General features: G+C 47.8%; 1 protein-coding gene across 1 annotated transcript in view; it reads left to right on the top strand.

The window, feature by feature from the left end:
• LOC135195909 (G kinase-anchoring protein 1-like) overlaps positions 1–27,453 on the top strand; it is a 230,113-nt gene that overhangs the window by 21,352 nt on the left and 181,308 nt on the right. The gene's annotated exons all lie outside the window — the stretch shown is intronic.

The following is a 27,453-nucleotide window of genomic DNA, read 5'->3' as shown; positions in this document are numbered from 1 at the left end:
TACGAGGGAAAGGGGAAGGATCCTACAGAGATTTCTCTGTAGGAACCCACGTTGGGGACTGCGCTACCAGGGGGGACCTTCGGGTCCTACCTGACGTAAGCCCCGGTCGTTGAGGAGGGATCCTGCCCCATTCTCGTTTTCTACGGGAATCGAGAGGACCACCAGCCGATATCGTTTGACGAATTGCGGTGGGGGTTTCGCAGACTGCTTAGAATTCTACGGAATTTCTAGCGCATTTCAGAGTGTTAGAGTTTCTTACGATCTCCAAACACTTAGGCGAGACCACGGTCCAAAGTGAGCGAGACGAGAATACCCCGATATGTTACACGATAATCGGGAACCTCGCCTATGCTCGAATTCCTGGAATTTCTAGCATTAGGAAGAAGACTGCTGCTGAAAGAAGACTATCTCACAGTAGGCGACCAACCTGGAATAGAGAAGAACGGACGGGAACATCCAGTTTGGCTTGAACTATCGTCTTAGTATTCTGTTCACCATGAAGCTTTCCTTCGAGGAAGACTTCTTCACTCTCTTTGATAGAGACCGAAGGTGGTCGATCTCCAATCCTTATTTTGTTTTCTTGAAGGAAAGAATTTAGGATGGAGATCGTTGTTCAGAATCCTACAAATATACTACGTATATTAACCTCGCGACATGATTCTGCTAAGCAGTTGAATGGTCCGAGGGGTAGGCGCATATCCTGGTTATTCTACGGATTGCGACTTAGACGAAAAGTATTCTAATTGAACTGCAACTCGGGTTGCCTGCAACCTCCCAGGAGTTTCCAGTTTCAATTTTATATACTTATGGTGTTGTCACAACAACACCATTTAAGCTTTATATTTACCGAAATTCGTTTCGCATAAATATAATTGCTCGAGCATATCTTTTTATGCTCGGTGGTTCTAGCCGAACGCATTCCTTCGTGAAAGGATTACTTGGCAACTCAGGATGAGAGTCAGCGACAGCTACTGCGTATTGAATTGCCCGAGGCATTTCAGTACCAGCTGCCGCTTTGAGATGGACGGTTGGTTATGTCTTTCTCACCTGCTTTGATTGAATACCAACCGTATCTCTGCCCAACAATCACGGACTTAAGTCTCTGATTAACGGGGATTCTCGCATACATGAATGACCATCTACTGCTGTGACGCTAGTATTCATCGTCTTCGGTATTGCGAGAATTTTAAACAGAGATATCTATTCGACTCTCATCTTTCTGTTTACCGCACGGTAACAGAAATTCTGTAATAGTCTCTTGCTGCATCGTATCTCGATAATGCGAATGATTTTTGCGGAATCTGAGTTTGTCCTCAAAATATCTTGTTTATTCGGAGGTGGTGGCAATTGTTCATTGTTCACCCCGGAGGATTAGCAGATGTATTGAAAGACATCGCCTACTACCACCTGCCAGCTCTACTTCCCAAACGTTCAGCCCATGAGAAGCAGTTCTTCAGCGGCTCTCCCCTGTGTTTCATTACTGAAGAACGCCCCGCTTCATTGCACAACGGACAGCAATGAAATGGCGGTTAGCGTTTTCAGTCATGTTGTAAGCACAGGTTTAGAATCTTGAGATTCCTTCTCTCGATTCAGCTGGAAGACGTAGGTTGCATTCATTGCCTACCTTCGTCTTCAAACGTCACATAGTGTTGTTTCTCCTTAAGCTGAGATTCAACGTCTATGGAGATTTTCTTGCCATCAGGGACCTCGGTCTTTTGAAGGCAATTGACCTTTCGCCTTTTGAGCTTATGCATTAAGAGAATCAATCGCCGCGCCGTCCGGCATCGGTGACTAACAAATATTTTATTTGTTTGGTCTCTCAGCATAACTCTTTAAAGGGCGAAGGTCACGTGACTTACCCGGATGCTGGGACAACTTGCCTCTACTGATTCCGAACCAGTCAGTCGGCGAAGCTGTCAGAGCGCCCGAGTCAGTTACGAACTATGCTGTGGACTTAGTTCGGTTGTTCCAGAGCAATCATTACTTCGTCTTAATAGCTTGTCAGTATGAGTACTGTACAAATAACCAAAGTCGAGAAGAGGGATAGGTCATACGACTATTCCCTTCTTTCGTCTTAGGTAACTGCATGACTTCTCTTGAGAAGTCAAGCACAAAGGGATGGGGATTTGTGACGCTCGATTTCGTACCGATCTTCGTAGCGAAGACTCAGAAACCCTTCTGGTAACTGACGATTGGTTCAGTCCTTCACAATACCTCCCTAATGGACTTCACCGCCTCCGATACGAAGGCTATGCTGCTTTGTCCTGTGAAGGCGCGACGGAGCTGTCTGAAGAAACTCGACACCCAGGATGAGTGTGGACGCCTCTTCATCATTCTCTCGCGTTCCGCAAGAACTTCTCCGTGGCGCAGGTAATGAAGGCAGGCGCCTGGTCCAACTGGACCGCATGCACCTCCTTCTACCTTCAGGATATTGCCCACAGTTCCTTGGATCTTTTTCCTTGGGAACCGTGGTGGTTGCTCAACACGTTGTGTAGTTAAACCCAGACCCTCGCAGGCTGAACAGCATCGAGTCCTGGTGTGACCGTAAGAATGGATGAGGAATGAGAGTGTGACTGCTCCTCTTCCCATCTTTTTCTTTCCTCTACCTCTGGGTAGAGGGACACGGTCGTCACCCTGCTGGGGTAAGGACGAGATGCAGGTGAGCTACTCAATAGAGCACCATCCTATCCCTTTCAGTAGGGATAGGAGGTAAATATCCACCACTTCCTCCAACAAGGGGGAGGAAGGTGGGATGCCAATTGAGACAAACCCATCATTTTATGATTGTCTCTTGCAAACAGGAACAAGTTCTTGCTTGCTGGTACGAAGAGATACGCTTGCCTCTCTCTTAGTACTTGGCCCAGAGGTCTGACCATTGATCCTGCGGTGCACACCCCGATCAATCGGACAGAGGTTTGGATCCCTCCCTTGCTCTTACGACCAGGGAGGCACTCCAGGGTTGGACGAACACCAGTCTGTTCACCAAAAAGACTCAGATTCCTCCCACCAAGAAGTGAGTCTTCCTATTGTTAAAGGACCGAGGGTTTGTATTACGTATCGGAACAAATGACAATTTGTCGAAAATTGCATTTTTCCTAACTATACAAACCTGAGGTCCTTTACATATAGTCCCACCTCATGCCACCCCTCACTCTGCAACTTTTTGCATGGGCCTAAAGCAAAAGTGATTCTTCACCTTTCGGGCGCGCGGGCGCGCGCACGATCGGACAAGCAGTTAACTACCGTTCTCCCCTTGTTCGAAGCTTACGACCGTCCCACTGCCGCTTGGTACCTTCCTATTTGTTAAAGGACCTCAGGTTTGTATAGTTAGGAAAAATGCAATTTTCGACAAATTGTCATTTTACGAAGAGCTCACATGCTTATTTTAATTCGTATGGGGCTTTCATATATCACAATATGTTGACGAAACTTCAGTCTTTTAAATGGTATGCTTAGAGTTGCAATTGTATTCATGTTTCACCAATTAAATATCGAGTGAATAAGACCCGTCCACCGTGATGAGGGTTGGCCTGTCGTGATATTCTACCCTATGAAAGCCCCATATGAACTAAAATAAGCATGTGACGCTCTTCGTAAAATAGGTTTTCAAGGCAGTTTTTAAATCCAATATGGCAGCTATCGTGTGAATGGAAGGGTCTGTTCACGTACTATCCACCATCTTTCCCAGCCTTCCCAGCACTCATTTGAACACTGTTAGCGTATATATGTAATGTTTATTGATCTTACTCAAGATTGCAATTGTAATCAGCACAATAAAACAACATTTTGTTGCCTATATTAGTGAAAGTATGAAACTTGTTATTCCCGGGGTCATGGTTTGAACTGAATTCATTTTTACCTTGTAATCGGTGGTTTTTATCCTTACTGCCATCACAACTGAAACTCCACAGTGCTTATTTGATTGTTATTATACACATTTTGGTCTCAATTCACTCCACATTGCACTTTAAACAAGTTGCTGTTCCTGGTTCCTAAGCGCACGCGCCACAAACACAGTTACGAACAGCAGATGACGACACTGCAAAGTTTGATTCTCTAAATTGTTTACTTTACTCGTTATTTAGTTCAACTTTACTTTGTTATTTAAAAATGTTAATTTAATTCATGTCTATTATCCCTTTTTTGCAACCAAATTACCCTGAAAAATTACAGATATTTCTAAAGTAGATACAATCCAATGTTTCTAACCTTGTAGTACATCTGGCTGCTGAAAACCATAGAGGAACAGACTACGGATAAGTGGATTATAATTATTAATTTTTTTTTTTTTTTTGCTAGCACTTTTCATTGATTTAAGTCCATATTAGTATTTTGATTTTTTTTAATAACTACGCCAGAAATAAATGTAACCTTTAATGTTTGCTTGCTAAGAATGGCAAAATCATCGTTGCCACATTAGTGGAGCTTCACACATACGCCGATGCATTATTATAAACTGTTTCGATGAATTCCAGTTGTCATAATAATGCAATAATGATAAAATTGCTTTAATATTTATGTATATATACTTCCAATACATAGCCTAATTTCACCAATTTCCACTTTTTGTGTAATTCTTATAGTACCCAGTTTGGAGGGTGAACACACCAGTTGGCAACAGAGAGAGAGAGAGAGAGAGAGAGAGGGGGAAAAGAAGGTGAAGGAAGGAAGGACAGAGGTGGCCGGGGGGGGTAGGTGGAGCATTTTACGCGTGTTCGTATCCATTTCTGGATAATGGAGTTTTTGTCTCTTAGTACAAGGACAAGTGTCGTTATTCTTTACGAATAGTGATTCACGATACCCTTATAAATTACGGCACTGGGTGTAATGCACTATAGCAAAACTTCGTTTTGATACGAGTGTTCATTACAGAAATAGGTATTGTCCAAAAACGTGCTTACACTGTCTCTGAAACCCATAGTAGGTATGCTGCTTAGTTGTCAATCAAGTTTTTTGTAATCAAGTATTTTTTACAAGCTAGCTATTGAATAAATTTGTATTTTTCTCAATCAAAACATATGCTCCTCTTTTAACGACTTTCTGGTCATTGCAAATTCGGCCCATAATTTCTTATGGTGCGAAAACAGACAGAGGCCCAGGGACCGAAAACGATTGCGTCACACTACGGCGGTAATACGGCAGTGAAACATCTTCATATATCTAAAAAGTAAATAATAAAGATATATATGCACATTACGATTATAACAATTACATGAATAGCTGATAACAATCTGCATGAATAGCTGATAACAATCTGCATGAATAACTGGTAAACTGTTCTGCAAGAAAGTTGAGTATAGCAATTATTTACAATAGGTATGAAAGTCAAGATGTTGTGACGTCATAATACAGGACTTAAAAGAACGTTTTATTGTAGTGTCTTACCGAACAATTATAGAGCCGTGATTTCCACGAGCGGCAGGATACTAAATTCAAATTTAGCGCGTCGGCGTCGCCAACACTGGGGTGGTGATACGTCATCTCCCTCCACTCGCGGGAGAACCAGGTACAACTGCCAGGTGAATCCAATTTCTTTTCCTGCCGGCGTCCGGTGAACATCGGTGGTCGGTGCGGTTGGATAACTTTGCTTCGCTTTTTTCTTGTGGTATTTGATCTTCGGAATTGGTGAAGTACTCTTTTTTTTTTTTGGCGTTGTTGTTATTTTGCTTTTATTTGAGGCGTTGCCATGTCGGATTCTAGTCCGTCGGGAGTTAGGTTTTGCATCTCAGGATGTAAAACTAGATTATCCAAGCTAGAGTATGATTCTCACACTAAATGTGTTAAGTGTAGGGGACAGGTTTGTTCAGCAGATCGAACATGTAACGAGTGTAGTGATTGGACTGATTCTCAATGGAAGTTTTTTAGTTCATACTCGGAGAAATTAGCTAAAGACAGAATTAGAAAAGCAGCGCTTAGGGAAAGTAGACTTAGCTCTACTTCGTCTTGCGATGCATCGTTCCTTCTGTTTCTCCTCAAATTGTTATGTCTCCTTTAACTACACCTCCTATTCCTCCTACTAATCCCACTTCTCCGGCTTCCCGTGTAGTTTCTTCCGACACCATTGCCAGTCTGGAATCGAGGTTAGATCAGAAATTTTCGGTATAGCGAATACGGTTTTGCAACTTGGTAATTCAGTTAAGACGTTTTTGGAGAAAGCGGCCTCAGGTAAGAGTGTAGTTGAGGGTGCGTCTGTCTGTCCTGACACGTCTCCTAGACAAAGGTCACTGTCCAGCTCCCCCGCACCGGGGAGAAGACATACCGGAAGTCCAAGGGAGTCGATCGGGATTTGCCCACAGACAGGCGCCTCTCTTGTTGAGCCTGTTGCGCCTCAACAGGGCTCGGTTAAGCGTTGGAAAGGTGTGCGGTCAGACGCCTTTCAAATGATTCAAGCGATTCGTCTCCGGTCGCACGGCGCTCTTGGCGAGATTCGCCCGTTTCGCGTCCCTTAAAGAGGCGTTCAGGCGCCGATTCTTCGCCTCCCTCCTCCAGTCAAGCGGTATAAGGAGCCTGAGAGTAGGGTTGCGCCTCGGCCGTTAGCGGCTCGTTCGTCGCCTCAATCTGTGCCTTTTTCGGCGTAACCATCTACTAGTAGAGATTGTGGTTTTAGCGCTGTAGCTAGCAGTTTCTAAGGGTGTTTCTTTAGGCGCTTTTTCGTCTGTCACGCCTGATGCGCCTGTTTCGCCTCAAATTTCGGCGGCCGAGCGAGGCGCAAGTAGTTTTTTTTTTTCTTTTTTCCGCCTCCTGCTGAACATTTAGGCTCTTCCAAGCCTACGTTAACTGTTTTTGATTCGTCTCTGGCGCCTTTGCGCAAGCAGTTAGAGATGTTAACAACTGATGAATGAGTCCAAGGGTGGTTCGAAACCTTCAGATCCGGTTGTAGTTCCGTCTACTTCTTCGGCGGTATCAAGGAGAATGAAGAAGAAGTAGAGGAGGAGGATTCACATCACCTCTCGTGTTATTCACGTCTCCTTAGATTTCTTCTGGTATCTTATCCAGATTATTTTGAGAAAGCGGCTACCGCGCTCCCCAACTTCGACTTTTTTGATGAGGAGGAAAAACTTCAGACCCTCTCCTCCCAAAACTTGTTCTATCTAAAGCGGTTAGACATTCGTTGAAAGAGACGGAGAAATGGATGTCTATGAAAAGAGACTTAGGGAAGGCTCTTTTTGCTTACCCTCCCTCTAAGTTGCTTCGTAATAGGTATAGGTTTTATGTAACTGGGGAAGCTCCTTCTCTGGGAGTTTCTGCCTCCTCCCAGGGAGACTTCTCCAGTTTAATCGACTCCTCTAGAAGATCTGCTTTCGCCGCAGCGAAAGTTTCTTTACAGCGCCCTGAGTTGGACCACGTTGTAAAGAATCAATTTAAACTTTTGGAAGTCTTTAGCTTCCTTGACTGGACTATTGGCGCTTTAGCGGCCAAGATCGAAGACTGTCCTTCTCTTTCCCAGGAGTTAGCGGAGGATTTGTATTGGTTGTTCTGTCCTGTGCGGACAAACCATTAGGGATGGATGTGATGAGTTAGCTTCGCTCATCGCCTTTGGTACCCTTAAGAAAAGGGCAACTTTGGTGCTCCTTTGCTTCTAAAAGGGTTACGTCCCAACAGAAGTCTGGCTCTCTTGTTTGCTCCTTTTGTGAAAGATAACCTCTTTCCAGACGATGTAGTGTTGTCAATTTCGTCTGCGCTAGATAAGAAATCTACTTCGGATTTACTGGCACAGTCTACTAAGAGACCTAAAGCTCCTGGAGACTGTTCCTTCGGTTTCTCCTCTGGTCCCAAGCGCCTTTTCGAGGGAGAAAACCCAAGCGCTTCTTTCGGCCGAAATCGAATTTGCGACCTCAGTCTAAGGCCTCGGCCAAGGTTAACAAACCTTCCAAATGAAAGCTCGGTTCTTCATGCACCAGTGGGAGCCAGGCGGCTCTGTTTTGGGAGGAATGGGAAAACAGAGGAGCAGAAGCCTGGGTAGTGGCAAGTACTCAAGTTCGGCGATCGTATTCCTTCTCGTTTCACCTCCCTCGCTCTCACCTGTGCCAATTCCATTCCAGGCATACTCTCCGGGCTCAGACAAATTTCTGGCGCTAGCCGCAGAAGTGGAAGCGCTTGTTCTTCAAAAGAAGCATAGAACAGATAGAAGGGGATTTTCCTCCAGGCTTTTACAATCGCCTTGTTTTTGTAGTTTCACCAAAGTCCATCAGGGGGCTGGAGGCCGGTTTTGAGGATGTGAGCGCCCTGAAACTTGCATGTCCAGAAAACAAAATTTCATATGGAGACCACTCGCGGTCGGTTGCTGGAGTCCATCAGACAGGGGGATTGGATGGTCTCTCTGGACATGCAAGACGCTTATTTCAACATTCCGATACATCGCGAATCTCGGAAGTACCTGAGGTTCATGTTCGAAGGCAAGGTGTTTCAGTTTCGGGCGCTTTGCTTCGGACTAGCGACCGCTCCTCAAGTTTTCACCAGGGTTCTATCCCGAATAGGAAGCTGGCTACAACATATTAGGAGTAAGAAAATCTCCCTCTATCTGGACGATTGGCTTCTCCGGTCGGAATCAGAGAGTCGGTGCATGAAGGACCTTGGAACAACTCTGGATCTTGCCAGAAAGTTAGGAATTCTGGTCAACAACAGAAGTCCCAGTTGGTTCCATCTCAGAGCATCCTTTATTTGGGGATGATTCTGAATGCTCAAGTTTTTCGGGCTTTTCTGTCCCCGAAGAGGGTTCAAGGCTGTCTGGAGACAGTTCAGGAGTTCTTGGACAAAAAGGTAAGTTCTGCCAATCAGTGGATGAGGCTCCTGGGCAAATTGACGTCAGTGGAGAAATTTGTGACGTTGGGAAGACTGCACATGAGACCTCTGCAGTTTTTCCTGAGAGCCTCTTGGTGCAGGAAGACACAACCAGACTCGATTACCTTCCTGTCACAGATCAAATAAAAGAGGACCTAAGGTGGTGGCTCTCTCGAGCAAGGTTGGAAGAAGGTTAGATTTACGACCCATCCTCCCGAACCTACAGTTCTTTTCCGACGCATCGGACACAGGTTGGGGAGCCCTACTGGGAAATCATCGGACTTCAGGAGCTTGGTCGGAGAAGGAGAAGAAGTTACCACATAAATGTAAAGGAACTGTTAGCAAATTTTCTAGGCTCAGACAGTTTCGGAGCTTAGTAGAAGGCCGAGTAGTGGCAGTGCATTCCGACAACTCCACGGCTCTCTCGTACGTGCGGAAACAGGGGGGGACTCAGTCTTTCTCTCTGTACGAAGTAGCCAAGGATCTCCTCCTGTGGTCAAACGAAGCGAAGGTTCAGCTAGTCCCGAGATTTGTGCCGGGAAAGATGAACGTCCTGGCGGACGAGTTAAGTCGTCAACAGCAAGTGTTACCTCTGGAGTGGACTTTGGACAACAAGATTTGTCAGAACTTGGCGCCTTTGGGGACGACCGTCAATAGACCTGTTCGCGACATCGAGGAACAACCTCTTCCTCTCTTTTGTTCTCCAGTCCCAGATCCTCTAGCTTGGTCGGTGGACGCAATGCTGTTGGATTGGTCGGGTCTGGAAGCTTATGCATTCCCTCCGTTCGGTCTAATAAGAGAGGTGCTGAACAAGTTCATGTCGCACAGCAATGTAACGCTAACGTTAATCGCTCCCTTTTGGCCCAGGAAAGAGTGGTTCCCGGACCTTCTCCAGTTGTTAGTAGACTTCCCCAGACTTCTTCCTCCAGAGAAGTGGCTTCTCAAACAACCTCACTTCAAGAGGTTCCACCAAAACTTGTCCGCTCTAGCTCTGACAGGGTTCAGACTGTCCGGAATCTTGTCAGAGCGAAAGGATTTTCAAGAAGAGCTGCAGAAGCTATCGCTCGTTGTAGGAGAGAGTCTTCTAACAAACTCTATCAAGGGAAGTGGAGAATCTTCAGAGAGTGGTGTAGAAGTGCTAAAGTCTCTACGTTCTGCGACCCTCTTTAACCAGAAATAGCAGATTTTCTTCTATTTCTTAGGAACTCTAAAGAAAATGGCTCCTTCGACGATCAGAGGATATAGAGCCATGCTCTCTTCGGTTTTTCGACATCGAGGTTTGGATATTTCCTCCAATTCAGATCTGTCGGACCTCATTAGGTCTTTCGAAACCACTAAGCTCCCGCAAGATACAGTGGCTTGGAACTTAGATGTGGTGCTTAAGTTCCTCATGGGGCCACCGTTTGAGCCTTTGAAGTCGGCTTCACTCAGGAACTTGACTAAGAAGGCACTCTTTCTTATTGCACTAGCTTCTGCTAAGCGTGTCAGCGAATTGCACGCTATAGACAAAAGAGTCGGTTTCTCTCAAGGCAATGCTGTATTTTCGGTATCTTTGACCTTTCTAGCCAAAAATGAGAATCCCTTTCTAATCCTTGGGCCGAGGAGTTTAGTGGTAAGGAACTTATCTGATTTTTTTTTTTTGGTTTGGACATGAGGAGGAAGAAAGGCTCTTATGTCCAGTCAGGGCTATTAAGCAGTATCTGTTTGCCACTAAGGGTATCAGAGGACAATCTTCTAAGCTCTGGACCTCGGTTCAAAATCCCTCTCGTCCTCTTTCTAAGAATGCTATATCGTTCTTTATTAGAGAGCTTATCAGGGAAGCTCACTCGCAGTCCGAGAACGACAATCTTTCCGTTCTGAGAGTTAAAGCTCACGAGGTTAGAGCAGTGGCAACTTCTTTAGCATTCAGAAAGAATTTATCTTTAGCTTCGATTCTTCAGAGCACGTTCTGGAGATCGAATTCGGTTTTTGCGAGTCATTATCTCAAAGAGATAGAAACGGTTTTCGAGAATTGTAAAACGTTAGGTCCGGTGGCGGTTTCTGGCATGGTGTTGGGAGAAACGGCACAGGGGTCGTCACCTCTATGCTAACTTTTCACCTTGAATAGGTTGTCGAGTTCAAGGGAAGCTGGGGGTACTGAGTACCTGGGATACTCACCAGTCTGTTAGGTCAGATTTTACAATGGTTGGGTATATATGTTTTTAAATCTGGTGTTGGTGACAAATGTTTTGTATGATTGAATTTCTGGTCTTAGCCCAGGGCAAGGGCAATCTTTGTTGTTACTATCCTCCGTCAGTCAGCCTTGACTCGCTTGAACTACGGAAGGATTCCACTCCTGTAGAGGCTAACTTTGGTCAAATTCCAATTCCTCTACAATAGTAAGAAGAGCACCGACCAGAGGCAGTAACAGTCTGCTGTAGCTCTCTTACAAGGTAAGGTACAACAGACACCTTGAGTGTTTACTGGTATTGCAATAAATGTAACCATTTAAAAATACTAGTGGTCCACTGAATCCCACCTTCCCATAAATGTGTAATCAGCTCTATAATTGTTCGGTAAGACACTACAATAAAAATGAAATTTTCATTATTAAAATGAAGTTTTATTGTATACTTACCGAACAATTATGATTATACCCACCCTCCTCCCCTTAGGTGGACGGACGGGCAGAAAGAATTGGATTCACCTGGGCAGTTGTACCTGGTTCTCCCGCGAGTGGAGGGAGATGACGTCATCACCACCAGTGTTGGCGACGCCGACGCGCTAAATTTGAATTTAGTATCCTGCCGCTCGTGGAAATCACGGCTCTATAATTGTTCGGTAAGTATACAATAAAACTTCATTTTAATAATGAAAATTTCATTTTTAATTCCAAAAAATAATTAGTACTTAAATTTGAGTTAGAATCGAGTTACTTTTTCAATAACGAATATTTTCAAATTAATCATCATAAATATGTAAAATATTGATGTTTTACTATTTATTTAAAAAATTATCTAAGTGCACGCTTCGTCGTCGTCTTCTACCAAAACAGTTGTTTACTTAAAAATGTCCAGGTAAGGGACCGTGTTCCGATTGTTGTGATGAAAGTGCCCCAGCGTCTGTGGGTACAAGTGGTGTGCGGATTTATCACAGGAAATGGGAAGTTTGTTGACACAAGCGACTCCGTAAACATCGAGATGGTGTCAATCTTCTAAGTTATTTAATCGTAAGTAAAAATTTCGAAAGCGTTTTGGTGAGATTTCCACTGCCGTGGACACCCTTTTCACTACCCTCTGTTTAAATCTTAAAATTTGGCCTTAATTTCTAACTTTGGAGAAAATACTTACTTTGAAAGGAGAGTAGAGGTCTTTAGCTCCGTTTTTCACCAACAAGAAGTCGCGACTGCTGCCCATCTCCGGTGTCAGGACGTGTTATATGTACTTTTTCGGAGGGTGGCATGCATTGATCGTCGTTGGCTTGATCCAGGCCATGCGGTGTTTTACCCTACCCACAAACGCTGGGGCACTTTCATCACAACAATCGGAACACGGTCCCTCACCAGGACGTTTTTAAGTAAACAACTATTTTGGTAGAAGACGATGACAAAGTGTGCACTTAGATAATTTTTTAAATAAATAGTAAAACATCAATATTTTACATATTGTTCCGATACGAATACAAACCATTGGTCCTTTACAATAGGAAGGTAACTAGCGGCAACTGGAACGGTCGTAAGCTTCGAACAAGAGCGTTCGGTAGTTGACTGCCTGTCCGACAGTGTGTGCGCCACGCGACTGGGAGGTGAAGAACCACTTTTGCTTTCGGCCGCGTGGTGGATGGACGTGTTCTTCATCGCTCTCTGCCCGCTTCTTCGTCATATGCTTTGTGTTGTGTTCTCAACTTGGTTTGTTTGTGTGTGAAAGATTACTGTAAGTAAGTGTTACTTTCTTTATTTCTTTTACAATTAATAAGGGATCCTCGTGAATTGGAGCTGTCCCCGCGCCCCCTCATCAGCTGCAGAGTTTGCCTTGGTGTGGAGGGCCATAAGTGCAGGGTCTTTCGCTCCTTACCTGAGGTGGATCCCCATGTGTATTGTGCTCGGTGCCAAAGGCGTGACTGCTCTCGGGCCGAACCCTGTGATGTTTGTATTGATTGGTCGGAGGAGCAGTGGGTGCTGTATGAAGGTAGGAGGAAGAGACGTAAGCTTCCCAAGGAGTTGTCGGAAAGCTCTCCAGCGACTCCCTTGGTCACAGACACATTGTCTTCCTTCCTGCCGCCGGCTCAGCTCCTGCGTATGGCTCCTTCCCCTTGGGGGGGTTCCTGTTCCTTCTCTTCGCCCGATCCGTCGAGCATAGAGGAGGGGGCGAGATACCCCGACGTACAACTGTATTCAGGGTCTTCCATTTTCTCGCAGGTCCTTCCGGACAGGTGCAGCTGGGCCGTGTTGCTTCAGCAATAGCCCCGGCTCTAGCCTGGATGGAGGACCTGACGTCTGTCGTGAGGGAGCTGACAAAGAAGAAGAGGAAGGTGTCGTCGTCGCCTTCGACTTCCAAGGCTTCCAAGCCGAGGAAGAAGAAGGCTGCCTTCCCCCCCCCCTCCCCCCCCACCCCCTTCCCCCCCCCCCCTTCCAAGAAGTCTCCCTCGGGAACTTCTAAAGGCCTGTCTCACCCCGGTGGGACGGGGGGTTCTTCCGCTGGTCCTCCTGCTCCTTCGGGAGTGAGGCCCATCTCTCCTTCCGCAAGGAAGAAGAAGACGGGGACCAGAGGGGTACTGGCTAACACTGGTACTTCCTCGCTTGGTGCTAGAGGTTCTACCTCTACACCAGGTTCCTGCTCGGCCTCTTGTTCGTGAGAGGTACCGAGTGTACGGTCTCCTGCGGGCGACCGTGCAGCCAAGGCTCCAGCATCTGAGTTCGCTCAGCGCTAGGACCGAGGCACGGAGCAGAAGGCTGGCAAGAACCGCTCAGGTGACTCTCGCCAGGCCAGCGATCGCTCTCGTAGTGACCAGCAGGCTACCAGGGTTGACGTGACGGTCCCAGACCAATCAAGGGCTGAGGCTGGGAAGAGGTCCCCATGATCGCAGGTCCACCAGTTCAACGCGCCATGAGGACAGGCACCGGTCCCACCGGGACCAGATGGGTAGGGAGACCAGCAGCAGCAGCTCTGACGCACGGGACCGGGGCCGCTGCTCTCAGTCCAGCTGCTCTCCCCAGGAGAGCCACGGGACCAGGCCTGCAGCTCGATCGCCACCGCGGGTTGGCGATCGCCTGCAGCCCTCCAAGCACACCGGTCCTACCAGTGAGCAAGGGGGGAGCGTCAGGTCTTCCTCTCCTGTTCCTTCAACTTCCTTGGGCTACACCGGGAAGGGCGCGGCGACACAGAGTGAGCTTGAGGGGCGCGCTCCTCACGGTCCTGCCACGATGCCCTACGAGCTAGGCACGGTCTTAAGACTGACCAGGAGGAGACTGGGAGGGGTCTGTCGCTGTTCCTCCTTCTGAAGGAGGAGGGTCTCGAGAGGCATTCTTGCTGGAGGGGCTTGAATGTCCAACTCCTCAAGACGCAGTCACTCCCAAGATCCAGAGGAATTTTGCAGAGGTTATTGCGTTGATTCATCAGCACAACGACCTCGGGGAAGGATCACCGCTCCCCCCTTTTGAGCCCACGTCCCGGCTCGAGTCGTTCTGGGGGTCTAAGAAGGAACCCAGAACGACGGTGGGTCTGCTGTGCTCAGAGCTGGCCGACTCTGTGCTGGGCCAGGTGGACTCGCTCGTCTCCGGACAAGAGGGTTCGCTACAGTCCGGTAGGTAGTCTAAGCTACTTCCCCCGCCTCTACTGCGACAGAGGAAGTTCTACGTGCCAACAGAGGATCCGATGCCGCCTAAACGGGTTAACCCAGAGCTAGCTAGGCTAACTCCGGGGGTGTCTCTGCAGCAGCTCCTGTCAGAGAACCTGTGGTTCTCTCAGCAAGAGGCACTTGCTCTGGAATCCACCACCATGGCAGCTTTCCAGGCAGTCTCCTGGCTGGACCTGTGGTCCTTTACAGTGTCCAAGGTCGTGGCCACCTCTGGGAATATCACTCTTGAAGGTGACCCGGTTTTCGGGAGGCTATGCCAATCTGGGGGTAGGGCCATCTCCTACCTCGCCCACCAGATGGTAAACCTGTTGGCCAACCTGGTACTTCGGCATAGGGACGCAGTCCTCACCCGAGTGTCCAGGGCGGCTGGGCGTGAGGCAGCATTGGGCCTTCGCAACGGACCAGTGCGGAGTTCCTCCTCTCTCTTCCCAGGAGAGATGGCGGACGCTCCCGTGAAACGATGGCGCACTGATGACAGTGACCGTCTGGTTTACCAGGCAGTATCGAAGGCTTCTGGGCAGCTTCGATTGACTGCGGCCAAACCCAAGAGCTTGGTCAGCGCTTCCTCGGCTGCTAAGACGGTTGCATCGTCGAAGCCCCGAGGAAAGACTCTGCCTTTGACTTCTGCCAGGGGAGGTCGCTATCAGCCCCCCTCCCAGCCCTCCTTTCCACGAGGAGGAGTGGGGAAGAAGTCGAAGAGAGGAGGGAAACGCTAGGGATGGCGTTCACCCTCACCTGCTGCCGGAAGTGGGGGGGTTGCCTGGCGAGCCATTGGGCAACATGGCAGCGCTACGGTGCGGAGACCTGGATAGTAGACGTCCTTCGGGAGGGGTATCTACTACCCTTCAAGTCTTGGCCACCCCTCAGGCCACCCCTCACCTCCAACCCGGTCCATCTTCAGACCTACATTCCTGGAACATCAAAGGATGTAGCCCTTCGACAGGAAGTTCAAGCCATGCTGAGCAAGGGAGCTGTGGAGCTCGTCGGGGATTGGTCACCGGGCTTCTACAGCCGCCTTTTCCTGGTGGAGGAGTCTTCGGGGGGCTGGGATCCGTTGACAGATCTCTCTCCCCTGAACCGATTCGTTCGCCAGTCTCGGTTCACGATGGAGACAGCATGTTCTGTGCTCAGCTCTATCAGGGAGAACAATTTCATGCTTTCAGTGGATTTGAAGGACGAGTATTTCCAGATACCCATCCATCAATCCTCCAGGAAGTACCTCCGCTTCATCCTTGACGGGACGGTGTACCAATTCAGGGGCACTTTGCTTCGGTCTCTCAACCGCCCCACAGGTGTTCACGCGAGTGTTCACGCTGGTGTCTGCTTGGGCCCACTCGTCAGGGATACGTCTTCTGAGGTATCTCGACGACTGGTTAGTCCTGGTGAGCTCCCGCTCGCAGTTGCTACGGGACAGGGATCGACTTCTCGAGTTCTGCCGCAATCTGGGGATTGTGGTGAACTTCGAGAAGTCCGACCTCGAACCCAAGCAGAGGATGAAGTACCTGGGTATGCTGATCGACACGGTAGCAGGGCGAGTCTTCCCGCAGACTCGCGGATCAGCAGATTCAGGGAGGCAGCCGACCGGTTCCTGTCTCGGCAGGAACAGGCAGCTCAGAAATGGCAAGTTGTGATTGGTCACCTGTCGTCACTCGAGAAGTTAGTCCCTCACGGGCGTCTTCACCTGCAGTCTCTCCAGTGGAGACTAAAGGAGAGTTGGTCACAGGCAGAGGATCCACCGTACTTCCCCGTGTCCCTCAGGTAGGAGGTAAGGCAGGACCTAGCCTGGTGGCTGGACGACAGGAACCTCGTAAGAGGAGTGCCTCTCCGCACTCCCCCCACGGAGATGCTGCTGTTCTCAGACGCATCAAACAAGGGATGGGGCGCGCACCTGGAGGAGTGTGGGACCATCACGACAAGCATCTTCACATCAATGTCCTGGAACTCAAGGCAGCGTTTCTCGCTCTCCAAGAGTTTCGGGACTGCTTGATGGGACACTCAGTGGTGCAACAACACCACGGTAGTGGCATATGTCAACAAACAGGGGGGGCCCCTAGTGTCTCTCCCGTTGCACCAGTTGACACTGCAGGAACACGAGTGGGGCCGTGGCTCACTCGATGCAGGTAGCGGATTTCCTCGTTTTTCTTCGCCGAGAGAAGCTCCTCTCCGTCTCCGCAGTTAAAGGCTACAGAGCCGCCCTGGCCCTAGTCCTTAAACTGCAGGGAGTGGATATCTCCAACTCTTTCGAGATCTCCCTTCTAATGAAGAGCTTCAAGAGGTCTTGCCCACCCAGGGAACTCAGGCCCCCGGGGTGGGATGTGACTCGTCCTTAGGAGTTTGACTCGAAGACCCTTCAAGCCACTCCGGGAGTTGTCAGACAGGGATCTGACCCTCAAGACCCTCTTCTTGCTGGCCCTGGCATCGACGAAGAGAGTAGGGGAACTTCATGTAATTTCTTTCGATGTTAAAAATACGAGGGGATGGGGATCTGTGACGCTCGATTTTGTCCCGGACTTCGTAGCGAAGACTCAGAATCCTTCAGTCCCTGGTGACCGGTTTGAGTCCTTCACGATCTCCTCCCTGAAGGACTTCACCGACAATGATGCAGATGAGATGCTGCTTTGTCCTGTGAGGGCGCTACATCGCTATCTGAAGAGAACTTGGCACCTCAGGCCTGAGTGTCGACACCTCTTCGTTAGCACTAGGGTTACCAAGAAGGTGTCCAAGAACACACTTTCGTTCTGGCTTCATGAGGTAATCAGGAGGGCGTATACTGCGAATGGTAGTGATGACTCCCATACCTCTCGTTCGAGAGCCCACAAAGTCAGAGGTATTGGTCCAACCCTTGTGTTCCGCAAGAACTTCTCCGTGGCACAGGTGCTTAAGGCAGGGGTTTGGGCCAACCAGACCACCTTCACATCTTTTTATCTTCGGGATATTGCCCACAGGTCTTTGGATAGCTTCTCCTTGGGACCCGCGGACGGAACAGCATCGCATCCTTGTGTGACTGCATGAATGGACAAGTGAAAGAGAGTGACTGGCTTCTCTTCCTCCTTTTTTCTCTCGTCTACCTGTGGGCAGAGGGCCGCGGTTGTCACTACACTGGACAGGAGGCAGATGCAGGTAAGCTACACTACTGAGCTCCATCCTATCCCTTTCAGTAGGGATAGGAGCAATTATTTACCACTCCCCTAACAAGGGGGGGAGTGGATGCCAACAAGAGACAAACCCATGACTTCATATTGGCTCTTGAAGTAGGAACTAGTTCTTGCTTGCTATTCATAAGAGGCACGCTTGCCTCCCTCTTATGAATTTGGTCCAGAGGTCTGACCACTGATCCTGCAGTGCACACCCTGATCAGCTGGGCAGAGGCCAGGATCCCTCCCTCTGCTCTTACGACCAGGGAGGGTACCAAGGTTGGACGAACACCAGTCTGTTCATAAGACTCAGATTCCACCCACCATTAAGTGAGTCTTCCTTTTGTTAAAGGACCGATGGTTTGTATTACGTATCGGAACAAATCCCAATTTGTCGAAAATTGTATTTTGTTCATGAAACTTACCTGTCAGATTATATATAGCTGTATTCTCCGAAGTCAGTCAGTCAATTTCAAAACTTACGACACACGCAGTGGTCGGCCAGGTGGTTAGTACCCATTCCCGCTGCTGGGAGGCGGGTATCAGAAACCATTCCCATTTTCTATTCAGATTTTCTCTGTTGCCGGTACTGTCAACACCGGTTTTCAGTACCTCCGTCTTAGGATTTTGAAACTTCATTGCCGCTTAAGTGTCCTAATTGTCTTTTGGTTTATTGACTTGGATTGTGGCTAGGCATACGCTATCATAAATTGATTTGAATTTCATACAATCAACTTACCTGTCAGATATATACAATAGCTAAGACTCCGTCGTCCTCGACAGAAATTCAAATTTCGCGGCCACTCGCTACAGGTAGGTCAGGTGATCTACCGGCCTGCCCTGGGTGGCAGGACTAGGAACCATTCCCGTTTTCTACTCATATATTTCTGTCGCCGGTGGTATCAACATCGTTGCTGCCTCCTCTTGACTGGAATTCGCTTTTCTAAGCAATTGATCATCTTTTTGTGGACTTTTGGTGACGTACCTGGATCGTTGTTTTGGCATTCGCTACTGTGGACTGGATTTGGACTTGCTTTTTGAATTTTTCTTCAGAATGTCTGATTCAAGTGTTTGCGTGAGAATGTGTGTGAATGTAGGCTGCAAGGTGAGGATACCGAAAGCTTCGGTTGATCCATCACCACTGTATGTCGCAAATGTAGGGGTTTTGATTGTTTCCATATTTCTAACACCTGTCATGAGTGTGAAAGGTTGAATGTTGAGGAATGGAAGACTCTAACTTCTTACTTGAAGAAGTTAGAAAGGGATAGAGTCAGAAGGGCTGCATCTAAGATGGCGGGTAGTTGTACAAGGCCTATTGAGCCTTTGGATAATTCTAACTCTTCTCTTAATTATGATTCTGTATCAGGACCCTCACTAGCCTACATTCAGATTCAGCTTCGGAAATTGCTGAACTGAAGGCTACGCTTCACAGGATGAAATCCGAAATGGCTGCCATAAAAGGTAAGGATGGTGAAAGTGACTTTAGTGAAGTGAGTGTCCCCAGTGTTGTGGAGGGGGCGTCTGACCGTCTCTGCGACGCTCCCAGGCCTAGACCTCTTCCAAGCTCCCAAGCCCAGAGGAGAAGGAAAGTCAAAAGCCGTACGGAGGTTGTGGAGAACTCCCCCCGGTCAGGCGTCCCTTCAGCAGGTGCTGTGTATAGACAGCCTGCTCAGGACCGCTATCGAAAAAGCGTCCTCAGAGAGTGCTTCTCTTCGTCCGCTTCTCCCTCTCCTAAACGAGGGTGGAAGGATTCAGACTTGTCCAGGCCCCTGAAAAGGCACTGGAGAGATCCTGGTTTGGATTCAAGCCCAGAACGCTTTTCGGAAGAAGAACCTCCTTCTATCAAGAAGCGAAGAGGGTTTTCCGCCGTCCCATGATAGGGCGCAACGCATCCTTCGAGGTTATTCCTCTCCTCCGTTCAGAAGGACCAGGATAGCGTTCCAAAAGGATCATTTTGGCGGTACAGGAACAGCTTTCCGCCCTAGTAGGAGTCCTTTCGAAGGATCCTCCTCGTAAGAAAGACGTCAGACTGCCGGTCAAGAAGACTCGTCTTCCTTCTCCCACCAGGAGTGAGGCTCCGGTGAGACGTGAGTCTTTTGAGGTCTCAGATAGAGACTCGTGGGAAGATCTGGATCGCCAAGACAAGCGCGTAGCAAACAGCCAAGCGCGAGGCGTCCTACAGACGAGAAGCGTCCTCTAAGAGAGAGTCAGACAAGCGAGAAACGCTTTACAGACGAGAGGATTCTCCCAGATGGGAATATGTCTGCCAGCATCAGTAGCTTCAGCCTGGAGCGCGTAGTAAGGTAAATAGTAACAAACAGGCGGGAGTATTCATCCAAGCGTGAGGCTCAAGAAGAACATCGGTCACGCAAGGAGGGGACTTCAGGAAGACGCGAGTCTTCAACAAGGCACGAGGTGTCAGTCAGGCGCGAGACTTTTCAGAGGCGCGAGGCACCAGTCAGGCGCGAGGCGCCAGCCAAGCGCGAAGAGTCAGTCGGGCGCGAGACGCCAGCCAAGCGCGAAGAGTCAGTCGGGCGCGAGACGCCAGCCAAGCGCGAGGCGCCAGACCAAGCGCGAGGAGTCAGCCAGGCGCGAGACGCCAGCCAAGCGCGAGGCGCCAGCCAGGCGCGAGGCGCCAGCCAAGTACGAAGAGCCAGTCAAGCATAGGAGCTCTTTACACTCTCTTAAGCCCCGCTCCTCTTAGGAGTGTGTCCCCAGTAGAGAGAATTGTTGGACAAGAAGACCCGGAACGAGAAGTGGTCTCTCCTACTGATCCGATTATGGAAGAGGAATCAGAGGACGAGTCTCACAGTAAGGAAAGGACTGTCGAACTACAAAGTCTTGACAGCTCTCCTCTCCAGGAATACGGAGACGCATTGATACCTGCCGCTCCTCCTTCGCCTCGTTCTCTGTTTTCATGCTCGAAGACTCCGAAATCGTCGGCTTTCGTGAAGATGAGACCGACGATTTCTATGAAGAGAGCGCTGCAATCGCTGGATAACTGGATGCTTACTAAAAAGGAGCTAGTAAGGACAGTTTTTTGCATGCCTCCCCCTAGACTGACCGGCAAGAGAGGGATTTGGTACCAGACTGGGGAGAATATGGGTCTCACTCTCCCTGCTTCAGCTGAAGCTGATTTTTCCAGTCTGGTAGACGCATCCCAGGAGACCATAGACCTTCACCACAGCTAAGATTACTTGGGCCTTTCTGAGTTGGATCATCTCCTCCATGGGACTTTTTTCACATTCTAGAAGTCTTTAACTTCCTAGATTGGTCCCTTGGGGGTGATGTCCAAGAAGGCTCATGCCCCTGAAGGGCCTGGAACCGGAGGTACTCCTAGCAATTCTGTCATGTATTGACAAGGCGGTGCAAGACGGCTCAGGGGAAGTTTCTTCCTTGTTTGGAGCAGGTCTCTTGAAGAAGAGATCTGTGTTTAGCGCTTTCTTGACGAAAGCAGTATCACACTCACAAAGAGCAGCTTGTTATTCGCCCCTAGGTCTGATTTCTGTTCCCGTCACAGTTGGTGAAGGATATTTCACGATCGCTGACGGAAAAAGCGACTCAAGATCTTCTCCTGCAATCGTCCAGGAAGAAGAGACCAGTAATGATGGGAGAAAAGAAAGGGACGTCTACTCCTGTTCGGCCCTTTCGAGGCGGCCCTCCAACTAGAGTTACCGCTAAAAGGAAAACGACCGAGAAGAGAGGTCGAGCCTCGTTCCGCCCCTTTAAAAGGGGAAAGTGAAGTGGCGCTCCTCCAAACACCAGTAGGTGCCAGGCTCCGGGGATTTGCGGAAGCCTGGACTCGCATCGACGCAGATCCTTGGTCGATGTCGGTTCTTCAGAAGGGATATCTCATTCCTTTCCTGGACAATCCTCCCCTGACGTCAACTCCAAGGGAATTGTCCGCCAATTACAAGGACCCTGTGTTGAAAGATACTCTTCAACAAATGGTGGATCAGATGTGGGACAAGAGAGCTATAGAACTTGTGCTGGATCAAAGCTCCCCGGGGTTTTACAATCGTCTTTTCTTGGTTGCGAAAGCCTCGGGGGGATGGAGACCAGTTCTGGACGTCAGCGCTCTGAACAAGTTTGTTCTAAAACAGAAGTTCTCCATGGAAACCTCTGCTTCAGTCCTGGCGGCTCTTCGCCAAGGGGATTGGATGGTGTCTCTGGATCTCCAGGACGCATATTTTCACGTCCCGATCCATCCTTCGTCGAAGAAGTACCTCCGTTTCATGACGGGGGGAAGGATCTTCCAATTCAGAGCCTTGTGCTTCGGCCTGTCGACTGCACCTCAGGTTTTCACGAACCTTTTGAAAAATGTGGCGAGATGGCTTCATCTGAAGGGAATCGGTATATCTCTTTATCTAGACGACTGGCTTATCAGAGCAAAGTCAGAGGAACAGTGTTTGGAGGACCTGAATGTGACACTAAACCTGATAAAGACTTTAGGATTACTCGTGAACCTCGAGAAGTCCCAACTGATCCCCAGCCAGAACTTGGTCTATCTGGGGATTCGGATGGATTCTCGGGGTTTTCGAGTATTTCCTTCTCAAGAGAGACTAGCGAGAGGTTTAGAAAAAGTCTCTCTCTTCCTAAGGAAGGAACGGACTTCGGCGAGGGAATGGTTGAGCCTGTTAGGGACCCTTTCCTCGCTCGAACAGTTCTTTCACCTAGGAAGACTTCATCTCCGTCCTCTTCAGTTCTTCCTCAGAAGTTCTTGGAACATGAAGACAGGACTACTCTCGGACTTTTTTTTTCCCATTCCAGATCTGATAAAACGTCATCTAGAATGGTGGTTACTCCCACTGAGGGAAAACAAAGGTACTTCCCTGGAAATACAGAGCCCAAACCTTGTATTGTTTTCCGACGCGTCGGAAAAAGGTTGGGGAGCAACGTTGGGAAAGAGAGAAGTGTCAGGAACTTGGAATGCTCTTCAAGTGTCCTGGCACATAAACTGCAAAGAACTGCTAGCTGTACACCTAGCTCCCTAAAGAGCTTCGAACCGTTAGTTTGCAACAAAATAGTTCAAGTAAATGCGGACAATACAACCGCTCTGGCATACATTCGGAAGCAGGAGGTACTCACTCGTATGCCCTTTACGAACTCACGAGAGAACTTCTGTTGTGGACATCCCAGAGGAACATCTCTCTCTTGACGAGGTTCGTTCAGGGAGTAAAGAACGTACGAGCGGACAGGCTGAGCAGGAGGAACCAGGTCCTTCATACCGAGTGGAACCCTCCACTCAGAAGTTTGTCTCAAGCTCTGGTCCCTTTGGGGAACTCCTCATGTCGACCTCTTTGCCACGTTCCTCTCGAGGAGACTGGAAGTCTTCTGTTCAGTAGTAGAAGATCCCAGAGCTCTAGCAGTAGACGCCTTCCTACTAGATTGGTCTCAGGTAGACGTTTACGCATTTCCCCCATTCAAGATTCTGGGGCAAGTACTCAGGAAGTTTGTGACTTCAAAGGGGACAAGAATGACCCTGATAGCCCCCTTTTGGCCAGCTCAAGAATGGTTTCCAGAGGTACTGGAGTGGATAGTAGACTTCCCCAGATCCCTTCCACAAAGGAGGGATCTTCTCAGACAACCACACTTCGAGAGGTTTCATCAAAACCTCCCAGCTCTCCGCTCTGACTGCCTTTCGACTATCGAAAGACTTGTCAGAGCGAGAGGCTTTTCTAGTAAAGCAGCAAGCTCGATCGCTAGAGCCCGGAGAACTTCCACTATCCGGGTTTATCAATCCAAGTGGGAAGTTTTTAGAAGGTGGTGTAAGTCAAAGAAGTTGTCCTCCTCCAGTACCTCTGTAGCAGAAATAGCTGACTTTCTGTTATTTCTGAGGGAAGAGTCGCACCTCTCCGTAGCCTACAATAAAGGCTATAGGAGTATGCTATCGGCCGTCTTTAGGAATAGAGGCCTAGATTTGGGAAACAATAAGGATCTGCATGATCTGATTAGGTCATTTGAGACCAAGAAGTCTAGAATGACTTCTCCCCCTAACTGGAATCTAGACGTAGTACTGAAGTTCTTGACTTCAGAGAGATTTGAACCCCTACATTTGGCCTCGTTTCGTGATATAACAAGAAAATGTTTATTCCTTTTGTCACTGGCGACGGCTAAAAGGGTTAGCGAACTGCAACGCCCTTTAGTGACAAAGTCGGGTTCAAGGTAGATTCAGCCATCTGTTCCTTCAAGGAATTATTCTTAGCGAAGAATGAAAATCCTTCGAACCCCTGGCCGAGAAACTTCGAAATAAAAGGATTATCGGGTCTCGTCGGCAGGGAACCGGAGAGGTCTCTTTGCCCGGTAAGGGCTTTAAAGTTTTACTTAAAGAAGAAGGAACAGTTGGGAGGTTCTAGACAAGCCTGTGGTGCTCAGTGAAGGATCCATCAAGCACCTATGTCTAAGAATGCATTAGCCTTTTTTGTCAGGAACGTAATTATGGACGCTCATAAGGCTTGCACGGACGATTCTTTAAAAACTTCTGAGAGTAAGAGCTCATGAAGTGAGAGCAGTGGCTACGTCTCTCTCTTTTCAGAGAAATATGTCGCTGAAGAATATCTTGGAAGCGACATATTGGAGATGTAATTCTGTGTTTGCGGCTCACTATTTGAAGGACGTGCGTGTGACCTATGAAAATGTTTTTCATTAGGTCCTTTTGTGTCTGCGGGCACAATCCTGGGTACAGGAGCTTACAACAATCCTTAAGTTTTTTTTTTTTTTTTTTACTACTTTAGTCTAATAGATATGTTCTAGACTTTCTGCTGAACAAGTGCAGTTGTCGCACAAGCGGCCAGTCACTTCAGTTTAGTAAGGAACTCTTGTGATATCTGATATTAGATAAAAATTTTTTTTTGAAAATTATTGTGTACTTGTGCATTGTGGTTGAGTTACGGTTGTTGCGAAGAGTTGGGGATAACTCTGGAGCAATTTTTGATACTAACATGGTGGTTAGGATCAGGTGGTCGGGATTGGTTGTATGCTCCTTAATAAGGTGTGTTGTCATGTAAGCGGATCAGCACCCATTGACAAAGTCCTTTCAGGCTCTGCCGAGTAAGTGGATAAGACCCTTCGGCTAGACCCACAAGAATTCTTGGCCATAGATCACATATCTCGCTAAAGTTTCTTGAGGTGATGCAGACTACGGGGAAAACACCCACGAAGTCTACCACCTATCAGGTAGGAACCAAGGTTTTTATTTTATACCTTCAACAGATGTTGTTTACCTGTCTATTCTAGTAGTAGCTGTCTCTTACCCTCCACCGAAGGGTGCCAATCAGCTATGTATATATCTGACAGGTAAGTTGATTGTATGAAAATGATATTGTTATAATACAATAAAGTTTCATACATACTTACCTGGCAGATATATACGATTAGGGCCCACCCAGCCTCCCCGCAAGGAGACAGGTGGAAGAGAAAATATATGAGTAGAAAACGGGAATGGTTCCTAGTCCTGCCACCCAGGGCAGGCCGGTAGATCACCTGACCTACCTGTAGCGAGTGGCGCGAAATTTGAATTTCTGTCGAGGACGACGGAGTCTTAGCTATGTATATATCTGCCAGGTAAGTATGTATGAAACTTTATTGTATTATAACAATATCATTTTTATTTTTTTTTTTGCTTAAGATGTCTGAATCTAGTTCGGCTAGTTTCAGAGTTTGTTGTCTGCAAGGGGTAAGGTGAGGCTACCGAAACCTTCGGTAGATCCTCACTGGGTATGCATGAGATGTAGTACTTGCTTCGACAGTACATACTAAAATTGGAACGATACAGAGAAGATTAACGTGAAGCGTTCCACATTTTTCTTAATTTCTTAATATATTAAATTTATATTAAGTATATATAGAAATGAGTATTAATATACTTTTATGTTTCTTTATTGAAAGATCAATATAATTAGAGTGATGTTTGACTGATTCTGAAGGGAAGACGTATGATTCGTATGTACGCAAATTAGAGCTTGATAGAATCAGGTCTTCCTCCAAGACTGCATCAGTTAACAGAAGTCAGGGTAATGAACCTACTAACCTCCTGTAGACTTTATTTTGCCTAACTCTGTGGATGGCCTACGGGCCTTGAGGTCGTGTCTGCGAGAGGTAATGCCGTTTCTGTTATTGTGGATTCCATCCGTATCTTGGAATCTAAAGTGCTCTCTCTCCAATCAGTGTTGTGAGTGTAGTGAGTTGTTAGTGCCCCTAGTGTTGTGGAGGGGGCGTCAGATCGGCCCTATAATGCCTCTAGGCCTGGACCTCTGTCGGACTCCCAGGACAAAGGGAGTGGGCAAGTTGAAAGCCGAAGGAGGGTTACTGGGACTCCCCACCGATCTGGCGTCCCTTCGGCTGCCAAAGATCGTGCACGTGCACGAATCCTAAAGGATTGCTTCTCGTCCTCTGAGGCGTCCTCCCCGTGCAGGGATTGGAGCTCTCGGAAGCTTATAGAAGAGGACGCTTCACGTCATCTCTCTCTTGTCATGCGTTGCAATCGTCACCTGAACATTTTGATGACTTTCCACCGCAGAAGAGAACAAAGACTTAAGATGTCGCATGGTTCGTTCACAACATCACCCTTCAAAAGGTGGATGTCATGTCACGACTACATCTTGCATGCACAATCATTTTGCATCTGTAGACGAGTCCAAATCCTTCATGATCTCCTGTACTTTGGACATTGTATTGGTTGATCCAGATCAGTCATTACTTTTTCCTGTTGGTGTGTTGCTGTACCTATGAAGGATCAACACCCTTCATTGAGTTTCGCTACTTTTATCCACTGCTGACTTGCAATGTAGAAGTGTCTAATGACATGTCTTCCTCTGAGTCCTACAAGATTGTGAGAAACTTCTCTGCAGTTGGATACATCCACTGTTCACTCTCTGAGAGCTAGCAGTGCCAGTAGCTGGGTACTTTTCATCACTGAAGAATATGTCAGACTGGAAGATAGATGCAGTCTCATTACGGCCACATATCTTTCTTCCTTCGGGTCTGCCCACAGATCCTTGGAACCTCTTGGACTGGTGGTGGATGCTCACAGGTTGTGTTTGCTTACCTGGCTTGTTCAAGAGGACAAGTTGCATCTTGCCTACGGTGTACAATTCTAGAGGTAAGAAGGGTGTGTGAGTGACTGGCCTCTCCACCTTCCCCTCCTCATCCGTCTACTCTTCTTCCTTCAGGTTGAGGATAGGAATTGAACTTACATTTGCTGGTCGGGTGGTTGATGCGGTAATCTTGCACATCGAGTTTCCTTCCTATTTTTCTTAACAGAATCATAGAAGCAATCCTGCTCCTTCCTCTAGCAAGGAGAGGAAGGTTACTGGCAACAATGCAAACCTTTCCAAGAACTTTGCATTATTGCTTCAGAGACTAAATATTCTTCCCAGCCCCTTTTTGGAGGATTTACAATTCCTCACTCATTTCGAAAAGGCCCAGAAGTCTGACTCTTGATCATGCAGCTCCTATACTCTGATCAAGTTGTCTGAGGCAGGGCACTCCTCCCTCTTATGACCAGGGGGAATAGCCCAGGTGTGTTGAACTCCAGTTGGTTCTAGTCTTCCTAATGTAAAAGACCGAGGGTTTGTATGTCGTGTAGGAATAAATCACAGTTTTTGAAAGTAAATTGTATTTGTTCCGACACGATATACAAACCATCGGTCCTTTACATAAGGAATTACTTTCAGCGCCAGCTCGACCGGTTGTAAGATTTAAT

The sequence above is a fragment of the Macrobrachium nipponense genome, chromosome 17 (genome assembly GCF_015104395.2).
Source record: "Macrobrachium nipponense isolate FS-2020 chromosome 17, ASM1510439v2, whole genome shotgun sequence".
NCBI classification, from domain to species: Eukaryota; Metazoa; Arthropoda; class Malacostraca; order Decapoda; family Palaemonidae; genus Macrobrachium; species Macrobrachium nipponense.
The sequence above is the reverse complement of the archived record's forward strand: the minus strand, read 5'-3'. Positions and strand labels throughout refer to the sequence as shown.